The following is a 17,311-nucleotide window of genomic DNA, read 5'->3' as shown; positions in this document are numbered from 1 at the left end:
TTCTAATCTCAGTCCAAGTTTCCCTCCAGTTCTCCAGAAGATTTCTTATTCCTAACTATCACAGTCTTCACTAATTTAGTGTGATTTTTTTTTTTTTAGGAGCTAAGGATTCTGGTATTTTTTTTTCATTTGTAGGTTTAAGATGTATACATATATAAACATAATTATATATATACATATATATATATATGTATATATATAATTTCCACCTAATGCCACAATTTATTGAACACTTACTGTATGCTAGGCATGTATTTATAGTATCTGTAACCCTTTACCCATCTTATAATCATTCTGATTCTGATGGGAGAAAACACAGATTATATTTGGTAGAGCCAGGATTCAAACCCAGATCTGGCTCCAAAGTCTATCCTTTTTCTTAATCTACACCATGCTGCCTCTCTAAATCAGTTGGGATTGGGTTCAGCTGCCTATAGTGTATATCCCAAATAATATTAATTAAATGATATTTCTATCTTACATAGAAGAAATTCAGAGCTAGGGATTCTAAGGCAGCTCTACAATTCCTAGACTCTCTTTTTCCCTACTCCACTACCCTTATCGGTGATGTCCATCCCCAAGGTCATGTCATGGTCTAAGATGGCTGCTGAGACTTGAGCTATGAGGTCTGCATTCAGTTTTTACTTAATTATGACTTACTCATGTTTATAAGTCTAACATTTAGGATAGCTCCTGGCACAATGAATGAACAGATAGATGGAAGTGAGTGATCTTGAGACTTACACTTATGTTGAAGTTGAGGCATACTTAAGACAACCTCAGATATATTGACTTATATATTTTTTAAAATTTATTTTTGAGAGAGAGTGGGGGAGGGGCAAATAGAGGGAGACAGAGAATCCAAAGTGGGCTCGCATTTCAGCAGAGCCTGACGTGGGGCTCGAACTCAGGAACCATAAGATCATGACCTGAGCCATAGGCTCAACCAACTGAGCCACCGAGCAGCCCCATTATCTGTTTTTTCAATCTACCAAATGTGCCCCTCTTTCCGTTTCTCTCTCTCCTCCGTTCCCAATACTGAATGCATCATCTGGCTCTTTCCAACTCATTGTTCAAGTTTTGGCTGCCTCAGCATTCTCTCGGAGAAGGCTTCTCTGTTCTTCTGAAACCTACAAATGCAAGAGGACAAAAAACAAATCTACTTTCACCAACTTTTTGAAGCCAGCTACCTTTCTACATTTCCTAGACTCACTCAGTTCGTATAATCGCTTTTAGGTCTGTTCTCAGAATAGTGCCTGACTCAGGTGAATCTTCAGAAGCCAAGATTAAACCAAGGGGAGAAGCCCACAACAGTCATTGAATAAGTGGTAAAACTTGCTGGACTGTGCCTGGAAAAGAATTTGTACTTATTTCAGAATTTTCTATACAAGCCACCTTTTATTTATTTTTGTCTCTACTGAGGACTCATTACATGGATAATAGCTAAGACAGAAGTCATTCTGTTTGGCAGAGACAGCAATTTTCAGCAGTGTTTATATGATAGTAGGTCCCCAGAGCAGAAGGCTGTATGGCTAATCTCTTCCCCAGACTTGTCATTTTGCTCCTCTAGCTGTAGGGCATTTATAGAGTTACAGTCTTCAGAGGCACTGCTGCTTTTCAGGGTCAAGAATGGCGTTGTCCCAGGTACATTCCTGAAGTGTGGAAAGAGGGTGATATAGCTGCTTGATGTAGTGTTTGTCTCCTTAACCTATGGGGCATGCGCAACCTATGTGGGGGTGTGTGGCCTCATGCCAGGAGCATAAAACCCAGGATAATCACAGCAAATAAGTGTTATTAAAGACTTGCTGAGAGGAGGTTGTGAATATGTAATTTTTCTTTTGTTTTTAAAAAAGTTTTATTTATTTTTTTTAGTAATCTCTACACCCAATGTGGGGATCAAACTTAAAATCCCGAGATCAAGAGTTGCACACTCTTCTGACTGAGCCAGCCAAGCACACCTGTGACTTTTTCTTTGAATAATTAATTCAAAATAAAAATAAATTCAAAAAATCAGCTCTGTCATTAAGAAGAATACTAAGTTCATAGGAATTTTTAAGATAAAATACAAGTCTTGAAATTAATGGTGTTTTGGACCACGAATCCCCAGACTTACCCAGAATCAGACTGATTATGCTTCTGTAGTGTTAAGGTGAGAGTGATATGATGGAAAGGATAGGGACTTTGGATCAGGCAGACCTGGATTCAAATCCTGACTCCACTAGGATTTATGTGACTTTGAACTCTTAGAAGCTGTTTTCTTGTCTGTAAAATCAAAATTATAACATTGGCCTTGCAGCTGGTATTGTGATTAGTGACAGTGTATGTAAAGTGCACAGCACATGTTTAATCAGAGGTTTGCACTGATGTTTAAATTATTCTGCTACCAGAGATCAGGGAAGCAGAGTTGGAAACTGTGAGTGAGCCTTTTGTGAAATGGCATGACTTTAGGGTTCTGGAGCTTCTGGTAGACACACTGGCACCCCATCATAAGCACCCTACTCTTTGATCGCCTCCAGTCCTGGAGAGAGTCAGCATAGAATATATCACTGAAGTTACTCTTTTTCCTCATGGTTTATTCATTAAAATCATGTATAGTGATAGTGCTTTCTTGATTTAAATATGATAAATGATTGGGATGCCTACTTCATATCCTGAAAACCAAATTAAAGGAAGAGAAAGAGACTGCCCTTTGAAAGCTTACACATTTCATTTAGATATGGACATCTTATTAATGAGAGAGACAGGGTAGCTGAGACTGTGTTAAGGCAATCAGGAGGAAGGTTGGAATTGAGCCTGACTATGTTACTCTTCCTTCCATCCCATTCCTCTTAACTCCTTTGGATGGCTTGAAGGGCCTCCAAGATCTGATCTTAACTATCCATTCTTCCATCAACCCCATACACACTAATCTCCAGCTTTCTAAAGTTCCCACAGCAGGCCCTGTTTTATTGAGCCCCAGTGCCTTTGCATATGCTGGGCTTTGCAAGGAAACTCCTTGTCTCACCTTTTTTTGTCAGGTCAATGCTGCCTTTTCTTCAAATTTTAACACAGGTTTCAACTTTTTAGGCACTTTCTTAATCCTTTCAGTTATGGATTGAAGGCCCTTCACCCTCAATCTTAGGGAAATGTGTACTTTACTCTCCTGTAGCACTTATCACCAATATTGCAAACATCTCTTTTTTTCCACTAGAAGAAATTCTTTATAAAAATCAATGCAGTCTTGACTACTAAACCGATCTCAATGGCTTAATACCATAAGATTTGTTTCACTCTCTCATCATAGGCCATATCTGGATGGTGAATGAAAAAGGAGAGTCTGTTCCATATAGATTTTCAAGGGCCCCAGAACTGGATCTTCCCTTGCAAATGGTTCCAACCATTCCATGGTCTGAGAGTCACCCACTATTTTTCTGTGTTTATCCAGCAAACAAGGGAAGAGAGTGATCATGGAGGATCTTCACAGGACTCTTTAGGAGCTAGGCCTAAAACTGGAGCACAGCATTCTTCTGACATTACATTCCATCTGTCAAAACTTTGTCAGATGGCCCTTACTGACTTCAAGGGGGATCAGGGAATGTAGTCAAGCTTTGTGTTCAAGGAGTAAAGAGACAGGGTGTGGCTAGTAGACACCAGACTTCCTGTTATTTTCCCTCTGGTATTTTTCTCCATCACATTTATCAAGATCAGATATAGTATATAAAATATTTATTCATTTGTTTGTTGCCATCCCCCCCCCCACCACAGACATTTAAATATATAACTGTGATGTCAGGGAGTCTTGTCCATTCTGTTTATTTTTTTTATATCACCATCTAGAACAGTGCCTGGTACATTGTAGACACTCAGATATTTTTTGAGTCCTGGATACCCATCATTTGTTTTTTGCATAATGCTTTCAGTCTTCTTGGCATGAAAGTGACAAAAACTAATATAAAAATTGGATGTAAAAATAATGTCAAAAAATGAGGATTAGATGTAGAAATGGAAGGGAAGAAGATAATTATTAGTGAATAGTGGCGGTGGCTTGACTTACAGATTCAGAGATAAAACACTTGTTCTGAAAGGACACACCTGAAGCCACTAGGGAACATTGTGAAAGTGTTTCAGTGTTTCTTCCCAGAATGCTGATTTTTGATGCCATCCAAACCTTCAGTGGATGCAGCTTGAAGGAATCGTCTGTGGAGCTAAATAAACCTATAATGAGTACTTAAACCATTTCGATTTAGTCTTATCAGAAAGGTCATTCAGTGAAAGAGGCATTTTGATCACAGCAATTCTCTTCACAGAAATGGTATCTGGGAAGCTAGTCTCTTTCTATTTGATTATTCAAGGATACATTGAGGATGCAGAGAACATTTGCCAAAACCTATCTTTAAAACTCAGCTGCATAAAGAAGAAACAAATGCACTGTAGGATTGAAATTGCCAGAAGAATCCATTCAGCAACTTCTTCAATAAAGTCAGCCTAGAATGTTGGACTCAGGATCATGGCATTATAGAAATATGGACCTGGAAGGGACCTACAAGTGAAGAAAATGGGGTCTGGAGACAAGGGCACTCTCTGTCAGGCACTGTGCGCAACACTGTGCAAAACACAAATAGGCATTGCTCTTTTCAACGGGCATTCCTATTCTGACTCGTTAACTTGCACACTCTCCATACAGCAGGCATGTAGCAGAGCTGGGTCCGCAGTGAGATCTGACTCAATCCCTGTTGTTTTTCTCAGGGGTAAAGAATATTAGCCACATAAACCTCCACCCAATTTCTGTGAAATAATATACCCAGAATAACAGCTCCATTATTTTGACTTCTATTTCAGTGTTCTTTCTACCAGAGTTAATTTTTAATGTAGAGATACAAAGGTACATTTTTTTGCAATAAAATCTACTTATTAAACATCAATCTATATTCTAATCCTCTCATACTTTTCTCAATTTTGAGTTTAAAGACTTTATTTGTCTCAGACTAGACATAAATTTATATTTTACCATAAGTGTGTTTTTAGTACTTATGCTCATATTATTCAGGTTTTCATATTGTCCATGTCTGTATCTCCATAAAAATGGTACTTTCTGTTTTACAAAAGATACATTAGCTTTCCTCACTGTGTGCAAATATCTTGAAAGCCTAATGTTTCCATTTTATAAAGTTGATTACTTACCTGCCAAGTGAGAATAGTGTCAGAATTTAGAAACACATTTATAGTTTCTAAGTGGTGTCATAAATTGCAAATAAGAACATGAAGTATTCAGTATTAACACTAATAATAGCTAACACTTAACAGCCTAATACGTGCAAGTCACAAGTACCTTTTTTAAAAAACATATTAACTCATTTTGTCCTCACACAATCCTCTTAAGTGAATATTATTATTACTCTATTTTGCAATTACAGAAATGGAGGCACTGAGAGGTTAAACAAGTTGCTCAAGGTCACACAATTGGTGAAATGACAGGGCCAGGATTCTAACCCAGACAACCTTGCCCCAGAGTCTAAGCTCCTAATCACTCACAATGCTGTCTCTAAGAGTGCATTTCAGGACTTTGTACAAACCTCTGGAAGAGTCTCTCTCATGCCCTCTCCTTTCTTATAGAAGCCTACTCTAGACGCTGTACCCATGCCCAACACATATCCACCCTATCTCCTCTGGTCCCAAAAATATGCCAGACATAATTCGAGTAGTGGTGTGAGAGAGCACGTGAGGACATGAGGTGTTGCAGAGCTTACTACCAGCAGACAGGGCAAGGAGAAGGGTGGAGCCAGACCTGGTGCCCTCCCACTCACTCACTTCCTAGTTGCATGACCTTGGGCATGCTATTTAACTTCTTTGAATCTCAGTGTCTGCATGTGCACAGTTAGGGAAAAGAATGACCAATTCTCAGTATTCAGTAAGACCCCTTTAGAAGCAGTATATCTGAAGCACCTCCATTAAAATTGTCACATAATAGATGCTTAAAATATGGGCATTATTATCAATAAAGTGTGATAAAAGAGGACCATTATATAACTCACAAAATGCAGGTAAACTGAGTTGAAAAAGCAGCTATGTAGATAGAAGAGCATGTAAATTTTGCCCACCCTACAAGGAAGTTTATTTTCAGTATCATGTGTAATAATTAATAGCTTAGACTTTGGAGTCATGCAAATTTGTTTTTTTTTTTTAAATGTTTTATTTATTCTGAGAAAGAGAGCTTGAGCAGGGGAGGGACAGAGAGAGAGAGAGGGAGAGAGAGAATCCCAAACTGTCTCTGCACTGACAGCCCAATTCAGGGCTCAGACTCACGGACCTGTGAGATTCTGACCTGAGCTGAGCTCAGGAGTCAGATGCTTAACCAACTGAGCCACCCAGGTGCCCCAGGATTTTTTAATCTATTTTGATCTCAGTTCTCCTTGGATATCTGTCCTCAGGTAAACCTTCCTAAGCTTTGTTTCTACATCTACTTTGTAGAAGTAGAGACAATTGTAATTACTTCAGAAATCTGGGGATGAAATTATTTAAATATAAACATTTGGTATGTATGTGTGTGTATACATGTATATACACACTATAACACATCCAATGGCATATGGAGCTAGCTCTTGGATGAGTATATTCATTTGGTACTAAAGTATTTCATTGATGATGGGAAGGTCTCTAGATATTTCATCCCTGTGCTAGTTAAAATTCTCTAGAGAAACAGAACCAATAGATTTATATGTCATATATATACATATATATCTGTATCCACCTATCTATAACTATCTAGAGATTTATCATAAGGAATTGGGTCACATGATTATGGAAGCTAGCAAGTCTAAAATCTGTACAACCAATGTCTCCATTTGAGTTCAAAAGCCAGAAGAAACTGTAGACCCAATAAGAGCCAATGTTCTAGTTCAAAGGCCATCAGACAGGAGAATTTTCTTATGGGGGGGAGGGGAGGATCAGCTTTTGTTCTTTTTAGGCCTTCAACTAATTGGATAGGGCTTAGCCACATAATGGAAGGCCATCTGTTTTACTCAGTCTTTGGATTTAATGTGAATCTTGTTCACAGAACGAGACCTCACAGAAGATCTCATCCTCACAGAAACACCCAGAATAATGTTTGACTGAACATCTGGATACCCTATGGCCTATTCCAGTTGACATATAAAATTAACCATCATAATCCTTACTGGTCTATGAGGTAGCCTCCGACTCTTTCATGAAAAGAAAACAGTATGTCTATTCCTTTGGGTCCAAGTTTTAAGCTCAGAGGAGAAGAAGTACACATGGTAGGAAAGAGGTTTAGGTAGAAATGCTTTAGCCTAATTTCTCGTTATGCCTATAGGAATCTTTGGTGGTGGTGGTGAGGGAGGAGATGCAAACTGAGGTGAGCAAATTCACCTGTGCTAAAGAAATCATACCACAAGTGGAGGGGATTTAACATACCAAATTCTGTGACTTTCTTTGTGATTTAGAATGTGAAATCAGCCACAAAAATAGAACCACAGAGTCACTGAATGCCATCTACTCCTAGATCTTCCTTTGATTGGCTTTGAAAACAAATAGAATTGGTTACTGAAATCCTTATATTCATTCATCAAACTCTTTTTCATCATTGACTGCATCATAGTCACATAGTCATAGGTACATTGTTTAGTCCTAGAGTTAAAGATAAATGAAATATTTCCCCCACTCTTTTTTTAAATGTTATTTATTTTGAGAGAGAGAGAGCACAAGCAGGGGAGGGGCGGAGAAAGAGGGAGAGAGAATCCCAAGAGATAGGTGTGCATCTCTACCTCACAAACCAAGAGATCATGACCTGAGCCAACATCAAGAGTCAGACACTCAACTGACTGAGATATCCAGGCTCTCCATATTTCCCCCCAACTCTGGAAGAGAAGATAGACACTGAAACAAAGTAGTAGCAGTGTTATAACAAAAGTATTTATGGAAGGTGAAGCCGTCATAAAAGAACGAACTATGTCCAGGAAGTTCTGGGTGGTGCAGCAGCTGGTTAATAAGGAGTTATAAGACTGAGAAAAAAAGTCCTAAACTGGGTTATGAGGGATGAATAGGAGTTTATTAGATTAAAAAGAGTGAAAGGGAATTTCATACAGGAGGTGAGCATGTGCAAAGTCATGAAGGTGAAAAGGAGTTTTAAATAATTGGAGAATATCGAAAGTATGGCAGGTGCATACCTGGAGAGGCAGTGAAGCATAATAGATAAGCTCTTAGCCTCTGAAACCAGAACACCTGGGTTTAAATTTTGGCTAGGCCACTTACTATCAATGTAACTTTGTACAAATTACTTAACTTTTTTTGATTCAGTCACCTCCTGTAAAATAAATCACAACATATATAAAACACTTAAAACAATATCTGACAAATTGTATGACCCTGTAAATGTTACATTGTTATTGTATGAGTAAGCCATGATAACAAATGTACCCAACATCTCTGTGATTTAAAAAAAAAAAAAAACAACCCTTTATTTTCACTCATGTTACTTACCTGTAGTCACTGTGGCTATTCTCTGGCTGGGGACCTGCTCCCCTTATCCTCTTATCCTAAAACCCAAACTAAGGAAAGGTATCCATCTGAGACATGGCATTCTCAGCACAGAATGTCAACACAAGAATACTGGCAGAAACTCATGGTGCTTCTCCCACCTTCTGCTAAGACATGTGTTCATGTTTACTCATATTCCATTAGCCAAAGCATGTAATATGACCAAATGCAAAATCAAAGGGCAGGATTGTATCATTTTCTAAGAGAAAGGGCAGTGGATAGTTACTGAAAATTGAGAACAGTAGTACAGTCTACTATAATCATCATATATAAGCCTCTTCATGTTATCTTATGTAGGGTGCTGGTGGGGAAGGTGCAAAGTAGCTTGGGAAGAAATACAAGGTCCAGAGCATATCTGGAAATCAATTTTATTTTCCTGGATGTATTCTAAGATTTGGCCCCAGTGCCTTCCCTCCCATATTTCCTGCCTTGTTTTCGGTTTTGTTCTGATTCAATCACCGGAACTCTAAGCACAAGACTGAAAAGCTGGGGCCTTTGCCACTTGTTACAATATGTCATAGCTTGGATTTGAATTATGAATAGCAAAAAGAAAAGCGTTTATGTTACCTCTGTAATTGATGTCCTGACCTCTTGTTTTCCAAGTGCTATAAACATTTTTCAGTCTCCTATTAATTACAATTGTACTCACTAACTTAGAGTCAATTGTCATTTTCATTATATTCCATGACTTTGTAATTAAGCCATTTGAAATAGATGGAATTTGCAATTGTGGTGAATAAATAATTTCAGACTTGATTTTCTGTTTTTGATAGATTTGAGGAGGAGGTTTGGAATTGAAACTCCTTTTCAAGGGGACTGTATGTACACAAATGTCATTGATAACTACTTCACTCTGAATTATGATTATGTGTGTTTGGTTATCCATAGAATAAAAAGGATAATTTGAAAATGTTAAAGTATTTTCATAGAAATGTGGCTGCCACTTTTCTTCCCTCACAAGAAGGAAGGCTCTTAAGAAATAAAAGAGCCTTTGTTACTCTGTCTATAAGTTTCCTTTGGGGTCTAAATGCTAACTTGTGGTTACTTGGGACTGCTTGGGACTTGCTTCTGTTTCAACAAAGGACACTTGGGACTTCAGAGCAGGAGTTCTATAGCCAGGGCTCTGCTGCTGGGGTATCAGATCTGGAGCCAAGACATTTGCAAGACCATGTGAACTGAGTAGAGAGGGGAGGGAGAAGATGAGGGTGGAACCAACTGGTATAAAGATTGGTTTTTTTTCAGGTCAGCATGTGCTTAAGAACTAGATATGGGGACTTGGATCTAAGGATGTGGGAGTCTCAGGCTCCGTATAAGGGGCTACAAAACTTCAGGAATAGATGGAGTGTTGTGAAGGTACTAACAACATTGAGTTATGTATATTGAATTATAAAAAGGTGAATTTTATGGCTATGAATTACCTCTTAATTTCAGAAATTTTAACATAAAAAAAGAAAGCAAGTATACATTGGGATTTTCTCCAAAATTAAAACCTGCCAACGTAAAACCAGTTCTGACTTTGAGGTTAAATAAAGTCACCCATAACTAAAACTGAACGTTTATGTTTGTATTACTCTTCCTAATAGTTGCTTTTAACACTAACACCTTTGTTGATGTATACTTAGCAAGACTTATTCTTCCAGATGGTATGGAAAACGTTGTATAAGATCTTTTTGCTATGACTTTGAACAAAAGGGGAATAAATGAGGTGACTATATAATTTGTCCCCCAAACCTTTTCATTTTGGTGAGGGAAAGGCAACACATAAGTGTGTGGGATCAAAAGTCATAAATCAGGCCAGTCCTAGACAAACAGGACATGGGGGCAGGGGGAGACAGGAGAGATAGCAGACAAGGACCATTCTATATCTTTGCCCTATTCCTTCATCTATTTTTTCAACAAATATTTGCTGTGCTTTTGTGCCTACTTTGGAGAAACACAGATGCATAAAACATGGTTCCTGCCTTCAATGTTATCCTGGGTTTGCTGTCAAGTCCAGGGTATCAATCTCTGATCCAACCTTGGAGAGTAGAGAAAGAGGAGGTGGTGAGGTTTTCTGGAATAGATGCTATCTGAGGTGATCTTCCAAAGGGAGAAGGTAAAGTGTGGGAAAAGGAAGTGCTAAGGAAAATAATTTCGTTTGTGAAGGTGATCCTGTCTGTTGGCTAGGAAATTTGGAGAAGGTGATAGTAATCATCTGACCTGATAACTTGTGTCCTCCCAGAACTTAATTTTAGCTCACAGGCTCAAGAAAGAGCGATTTGTTAAGAGTAAAATTCATGGCTTCACATTTTCTCACTTCTCAGGTTTAATCTCTGACTGGAGGGATCTGACCAGGACCTCCACTAGGCAAAATCAGGCCTTCTCAGAAGTGACTGCTTTTAAAAGAGAGATTTATGGAGACATTAACTGTAAGGACTGGGAATCTGATATTTATATCTGAATGGATGGGCTTAGAGATGAGGTAGTCAGGTAGCTGGAAGGAGGTGCCTCCCTAAGTCCATGTTATATACCTCATATGTTTCCATTTGTGGTTCCCAGAACAACATAAACCTTGTCCACACTAGAGAAATTTAAAAGAATTGTAGAGGAAAAAAGTTACCCCCAATACACACAAAAAAGTGGAGGTGGTATTTTGTCTAGGTGAGATTGTACCTCCTTTCTTTTTAATATTGATTCATAATGTCCTTTACTTCTTTCTTTAAGCAGATTTGAAATGAGAAATCTCTCAATTTACATTAGATGAATATATAAACCTTTGTATCAAACATCTTCAGTGATCAAGGAATATGCTAAGTGCTACTGGGTGGTTTCTAGGTTATAGTAACTTAAAAAGACATCTCTCTCTTTCTGTTTCCTCCATTCCCCCTCACCACACATGCGCGCACGTGCGCGCGCGCACACACACACACACACACACACACACACACTCAAATACATATGCTAAATTATAAGCACCTCCCAGGGAGGGATCATGTCTTACCTTTGTATCCCAACCTTCTACCTCATAGTTTGACCCACAGTAAATACTGAATTATCAAGATGTGATAAATTTCTACTAAAAAAGCACTCCTAATAGAAATTAACATTTTTATGATGCACTATAGTTTTAAGGCACATTTTACAAATATATGACTTTTAATCTCCAGTGAGATGGGCATTACTTGTATTGCAGTTTTATGTGAGAAGAAACTGAGGTTCAGAGGATAAAGAGAAGCCCCATGGGCATCTGCAGTTTAAGTCAGAGCTAAAACCCAGGACTCCCACCTTTGGATCTGGTTTCTCTCTCTCAATGGTATTGCTACATTTGTGAGTGTAACTTATTGTCCTCTACTCAACAAGGTAAATGATTCTGATGCTCTCAGAAGAAAAAAATATGCAAAACCATTTACTGTTACTCAAGAGCCCTCAAACCAGGAAACCATCTCATAACATCTCTAGAACATGCACGAAGAAAATACTGCCAATGAGGACATAATTACAAACAAGCATTGTGTGCTGATACTGTTCTCTATACACAGAAAATCTACGTAAGTTACCTATAGTATGTGGAGGGAGGAATATATATGGTAACCAAGTCATAAAACTTTGTTTTGCTATGCTCCATCTGCAGACCCTGGGAAATGTTGCAGACTAACTTTAATTAATCATCGCTGCTTGAATTGATTTAGATCTTCCCACTCCCACATTAAGCTGTAATGTATTCTTTATAAAAATGTACAACTTGAAGTTAATTTGAGTCCTTCAGGCCAAAGAGTTTATTTATAACATGCGGTGAAACTTTTTATGGCCCCAATTTCCATTAAATCATAAATTCAGGAAATGAGAGAAAGAAACAGGCCTACTCAGTCACCTTGCCCTTGTCAGAAGGAATAAGATCCGCATCTGTGGTATATTTCCCAATGCTTGGGTCAATGTGTGTATTTATATATATCTCCGTATTCAATGCTGCTGATGAAAATGGCTTTCATGTGAAAAACTATAGATCAAAAGACTGGTGTGTGGGATGTGGATTCTCCCTCCCTTACAACGTGCTCCATCACAGTCTTGTTCAAAGCTTGGAATATTTTTTTAAGCCTTAACAAAAGCAACCTTCTACCTTACCGCCTCAGATCATAGTATTTCTACTCTAGATCAGGTTGTCTGTCCATCTTATTACTCCCTTATTAGTACTTTAGAGACATATCAGACCGGGTTTCAGGAGGTCATCTGGAGACAACGCATACCCAGTATGATCATAGAGGTTCTGAGGATAGCACAGACGATAGCAAATTGGGTTTTTAGGCAGAGAAAATGGGGTGTCAGTGTGCCCAGTGAAATATTGAAGTTGTCAGTGTCAAGTCCAGGATCTTGGAAGCTGAGAGGGATGCTGTGTGGTAAGAAGTTAATCCTATCCAAAGAGAGGTCCCACCTTTGTCCTTGATTCCTGGAAGAGAATCTCTAGGCCCTTGGAATATCATGTCTAAAAGGAATGTTTCTGTTTGCTGAGGGATTTGGCCACTGAAAAGTCTAACATTGTGGTTTATGGTGAATATTTGGGGCCATGTGGTATCAGTTTCACCTCCAGAAGGGCTGGAGAATAAAGGTCTGTCATGTGGGCAGTATGTGATCAAGCTCCAGTAAAATTCTGAGCACTGAAGTTTAGGTGAGCTTTCCTGGTTGGCAGTACTCTACATATTGTCACACATCAGTGCCAGGAGAGTCATGCATCCATGATTCTGAAGAGAAGACAATAAAAACTCCATGTTTGGTATCTTTTCTGGACTCGCCTGATAGAATTATTTCCTTAGCTAATTTTAATCTTTATCATTTCCCTGTAATAAGCCAAATTGTGAATATAACAGCTTTCAGTGAGTTCTGTGAATCCTTCTAATGAATCATCTAAATTGAGGGTCATTCTAGGAACTCTCCAAACTTACATTTGGTGTCAGAAGGGAGGATGGTCTTCTGTGGACTGTGTGCCCTCTAAAACTTAACAGTTGGCCTAAATGTGTCACAGATGTGTTATTGAAAACCATTGTCCAAAAGAGAATTCCAAGTACCAGAAACTGGGAAAAAGTTGGAGGGACAGTCATAAGCTAATTTAGTTGATTATATATGTTTTATTTCTAGAATCTGTGAGATCTGTGTGTATATATGTGTGTTCTTTGTTCCACTTTCACAAAAGCACTATTCAGCTCCAAATGCTGATCAAGCTTCTAGCACTGGGCATATCTAGGTATCTGGAAAACATCAAGAGATGTTGTATCCTGAAGTTTATTGGTAGCCAAGAGGTACATTAAGAAGATGCCATTCCTGTTCAGACCTAAAACAAGCTAAAAGGAGTCTTGGAAAGGCACTATAGAAGATCCAGTAGAGGTTGGGGAGCAGATTTCAGATACCATTTCTTAAGTCCAGCATCCAGGGACAAGAAGGCTTCAAATAGTACTTTGAAAAGCAAGACAAAGCTCCACCTGAAGACATAGAATTAGAGTAGAGTAGAGTAAAGCTACTCACAAATTGACTTGATCTTTGTGTCATACAGAATTAAATTTTCTTGTGAGTGACAGAAAATTTGTAATAAAAAAAAGTTTCTTTTTTTTTCTCATGTAAATAAAACCTAGAAGTAAACAATCCAATCAAGAATGATGGCATCAGGGACCCTGGATCCTTCTGCCTTGTTCAACCAACCTCAACCTAAGAGATCCATCTCCTACCCAAGATGACAGTTCAAGATTCAACCATAATATCTACATTCATTTCTCATTTAGGAAAAATTCCTACACAGAAAAAGTCAACTTAAATTTCATCGTTCAGAACTAAGTCAAATAGCCATATCTAGCTGCCAAAGAGGTTGGGAGATATTCATTTTAGATGCTTATGAGCCCTGTGCCCAAATAAAAATTGGGAGTCATATAAGGAAGAATGAATGGATGTCTGCTGGAGAATAATTAGCAGCCTATGCTTCAGTTCTGGGTCAGAATTGAACCAGACAATCAAATGAAATTTTGCTTGAAGACTATGTAGGAACTAGAGCCTACAGTTGAGCTTAGCCTAATATATGGACCTTGTGGCTGCTTTTATAGAAAGAGTGCCCAGTAGTAGGGAGCCAGTCTGGTCACTTCCATACCTGTGGCTCTTCACTGCCTCTGTGGTTCCTCACTGGATTTTTTTTTGTTTATTTTTATTTGTTTTGAGAGAGAGATGAGAGCAAACAGGGAAAGGACAGAGAGAGAGGGAGACAATTCCAAGCAGGCTCTGTGCTGTCAACATAGAGCCCCATGTGGGGCTTAACCTCACAAACTGCCAGATCAGAACCTGAGCTGAAATCAAGAGTCATACATGCTTAATGGTCCAAGCTACCCAGATGCCCCTCCTCACAGCATTTCTATCTATAGTCATCCCATCACATCCTACTGTTTGCTAATACTTGGTTATCCTAAGCATTAAGTGAGTTCAGTCAAGTGCAATGTTCTGAAACATTCTTGGCATGCACTTTCTTGCCATTAGATTATTTTTTTTTCCTTTTTTAAATTTCACTGGTAAGGGAACTAGTACATTTACTTGAATCCCTCATGTCTGGTTTTGAATATTTGCTTTAGCCTTTATGAGCCACATGAGCCTTGGAAAGGTTCTTAATCTCTCTGGCCCTCAATTTTATCAAATGTCAAATGGGGAAAAGTACTTACTTTCAAAATACAGGTAGTTGTTAAGACCTGCGATGGAGATAATGCCTGAACCAGTGTGGTGCTCAATAAATACCAATTATTATAAATAAAACTTTAGCTTGGACTGATCTTGACTTCATAAACATTCTTGTGGGGAATAATTTAAGTGTCCCAGTGCATACTATGCTCCAGGTATTTTAAATGCATATTATCTAACCCCTACAACACTTTTTTGAGGGAGTTAATCTAATTTAACAAATAAGAATACCAAAGGTCTGATAATTTTGTGGCTCTCCCAAGTTTACTTCATTAGTGCTAGAACTGAGATTTGAACCCAGCTCCACCTGGCTCCATTATGCTTTAGATTTTTTAAATTAAACTATTTTATTTTACAGTTAAGGAAAGGGGTTAAAATAAAGGTAAGAAACTTGCCCATGGTCCCAAATATAGTTCGTAGCAGGTTATTAGATGTTTAACATCTAAACCAGAGTCCTTCTTTCTCCTTCATGCTACACTATATTTAACTTATATTTCCTTTCCACATCCTTCAGCTATATTCTCAGTATGATAAAGTTTTTTCTGTTTTCCTGAACTTCCAGTGTTTTATATTTTTTTTTTTTACTGATTCACATTTTTATATACTGATTGACCTTTTTAGCAAGCAGACCTATATGGTTTTATGGTGAATTTTCTTCTCCTCTAGTCTAATGGATGCCTTTGTAGAAAATTGAACAGATGTTAGATCTTATTTCCAAATAGTTTTGGAGGGTTAGACTGGTTATGCACATGGAAGAGTTTCTTTGCCACTGATGGATGAATTGGAGCTAAACGTATCACGATTCTAACCCATCAGTGTGTGCCATATGGAACAGCAATCATCCGTTTAGAGGGTGGGGTTTCTCTCCATGGAGAAGTTGTATACCGGAGTGAGATTTGTTGTTAAGAGCATCTGGATGTCTCCTTGCCTTTCTTGTGCATGGTGAAAATTGACCCGAAGTAACAAGTTTTTTCTTTGTTATCAAGTCATGAATAAATTAGTCTTGCTTTCTACTCTGAGGCCCAGATCAATATTCTGCTGGAATGTTGATGGTTTTAGTGAATGGAAATGAACTGGCAAAATGCCATCCAGAAGATTTGCACACAGGCAAATGAAACATTTGCATGGGTGGATGAAAAGGCCCCTGATAGAAATTAAGAGTAGCATTTGCATAGTTGCTTGCCATTTATAGGTATTTGCACATATATCTAATTCTGACATCTACCCTATAAAGAAAGCAAACTAGAATTTTGTCATCATTTTACAGATAAGTGTGAAGAGGATAGGGAGGTTGTGACTTGCCCAAGGTCACATCATGAAATAAGAAAACCACAGGTCATACCCAGATGTTCTGGCTCTAAACTGCTGCTGTCTTCTGAGCATCTCGATCTCTCCAAATCTGGGCCCTTTTGTCTGAATATTACTTTTCTTTGTGGCTTAGTATTTTTTTTTTTTTTTTTTTTTTTTTTTTTTGCTTAAGAAATAGAAAGCAGCAGCCCATGAGCTTTATTTTGTGCCCTGTCGCCTACTAAAAATTTCAAGATAACAGGAAGTTTCAACTCTTGGCTCAAAGGAAGTTGAAGGATTTATGAACCATTGGATTCACAGTCTTGTCTCCACATAGAACCCCCAAGTAGACTGCTTAGCATTAAAATGTATGGAGTCAAAATATATTTGCGTTCTCTTGAGGCTTTAGAGACTCTAAAAAATGAGTAACCTTGGATCATGGTTCAGTGTTCTGCTTCTGTTTCCATTTTTTATAAGCTATGAGATGGGGTGAGAAGAAATAGAATGGGTATAATGCACAGGGCAGATCAGAGCTTTTTGTATATCAAAGATAGATGACTGGGCAGCGTTTCAGTTTTTCTGGGGAGTAAGTATTTTATCATGCATTATTTAGATGTTACAAATACAAGTTCAATTACAAGGAACTGTTATTCCAAAAGGCTCTGAAACTTTAGATATGTTTCTGCCTCAAGGAGGCTGCTTTTTCTTAAAGAATCAAGATGGGAAAAATGTTGAGCTTTTCCAAAGTTCCATCTGGCAAGGAGACAGGTGATCTGCTTAAGGACAGGGACAGGAATGAGGAAGGAGAGAG

The sequence above is a fragment of the Panthera uncia genome, chromosome D1 (assembly GCF_023721935.1).
Source record: "Panthera uncia isolate 11264 chromosome D1, Puncia_PCG_1.0, whole genome shotgun sequence".
In the NCBI taxonomy this organism is placed as follows: Eukaryota; Metazoa; Chordata; class Mammalia; order Carnivora; family Felidae; genus Panthera; species Panthera uncia.
Note: the sequence above shows the minus strand (reverse complement) of the source record.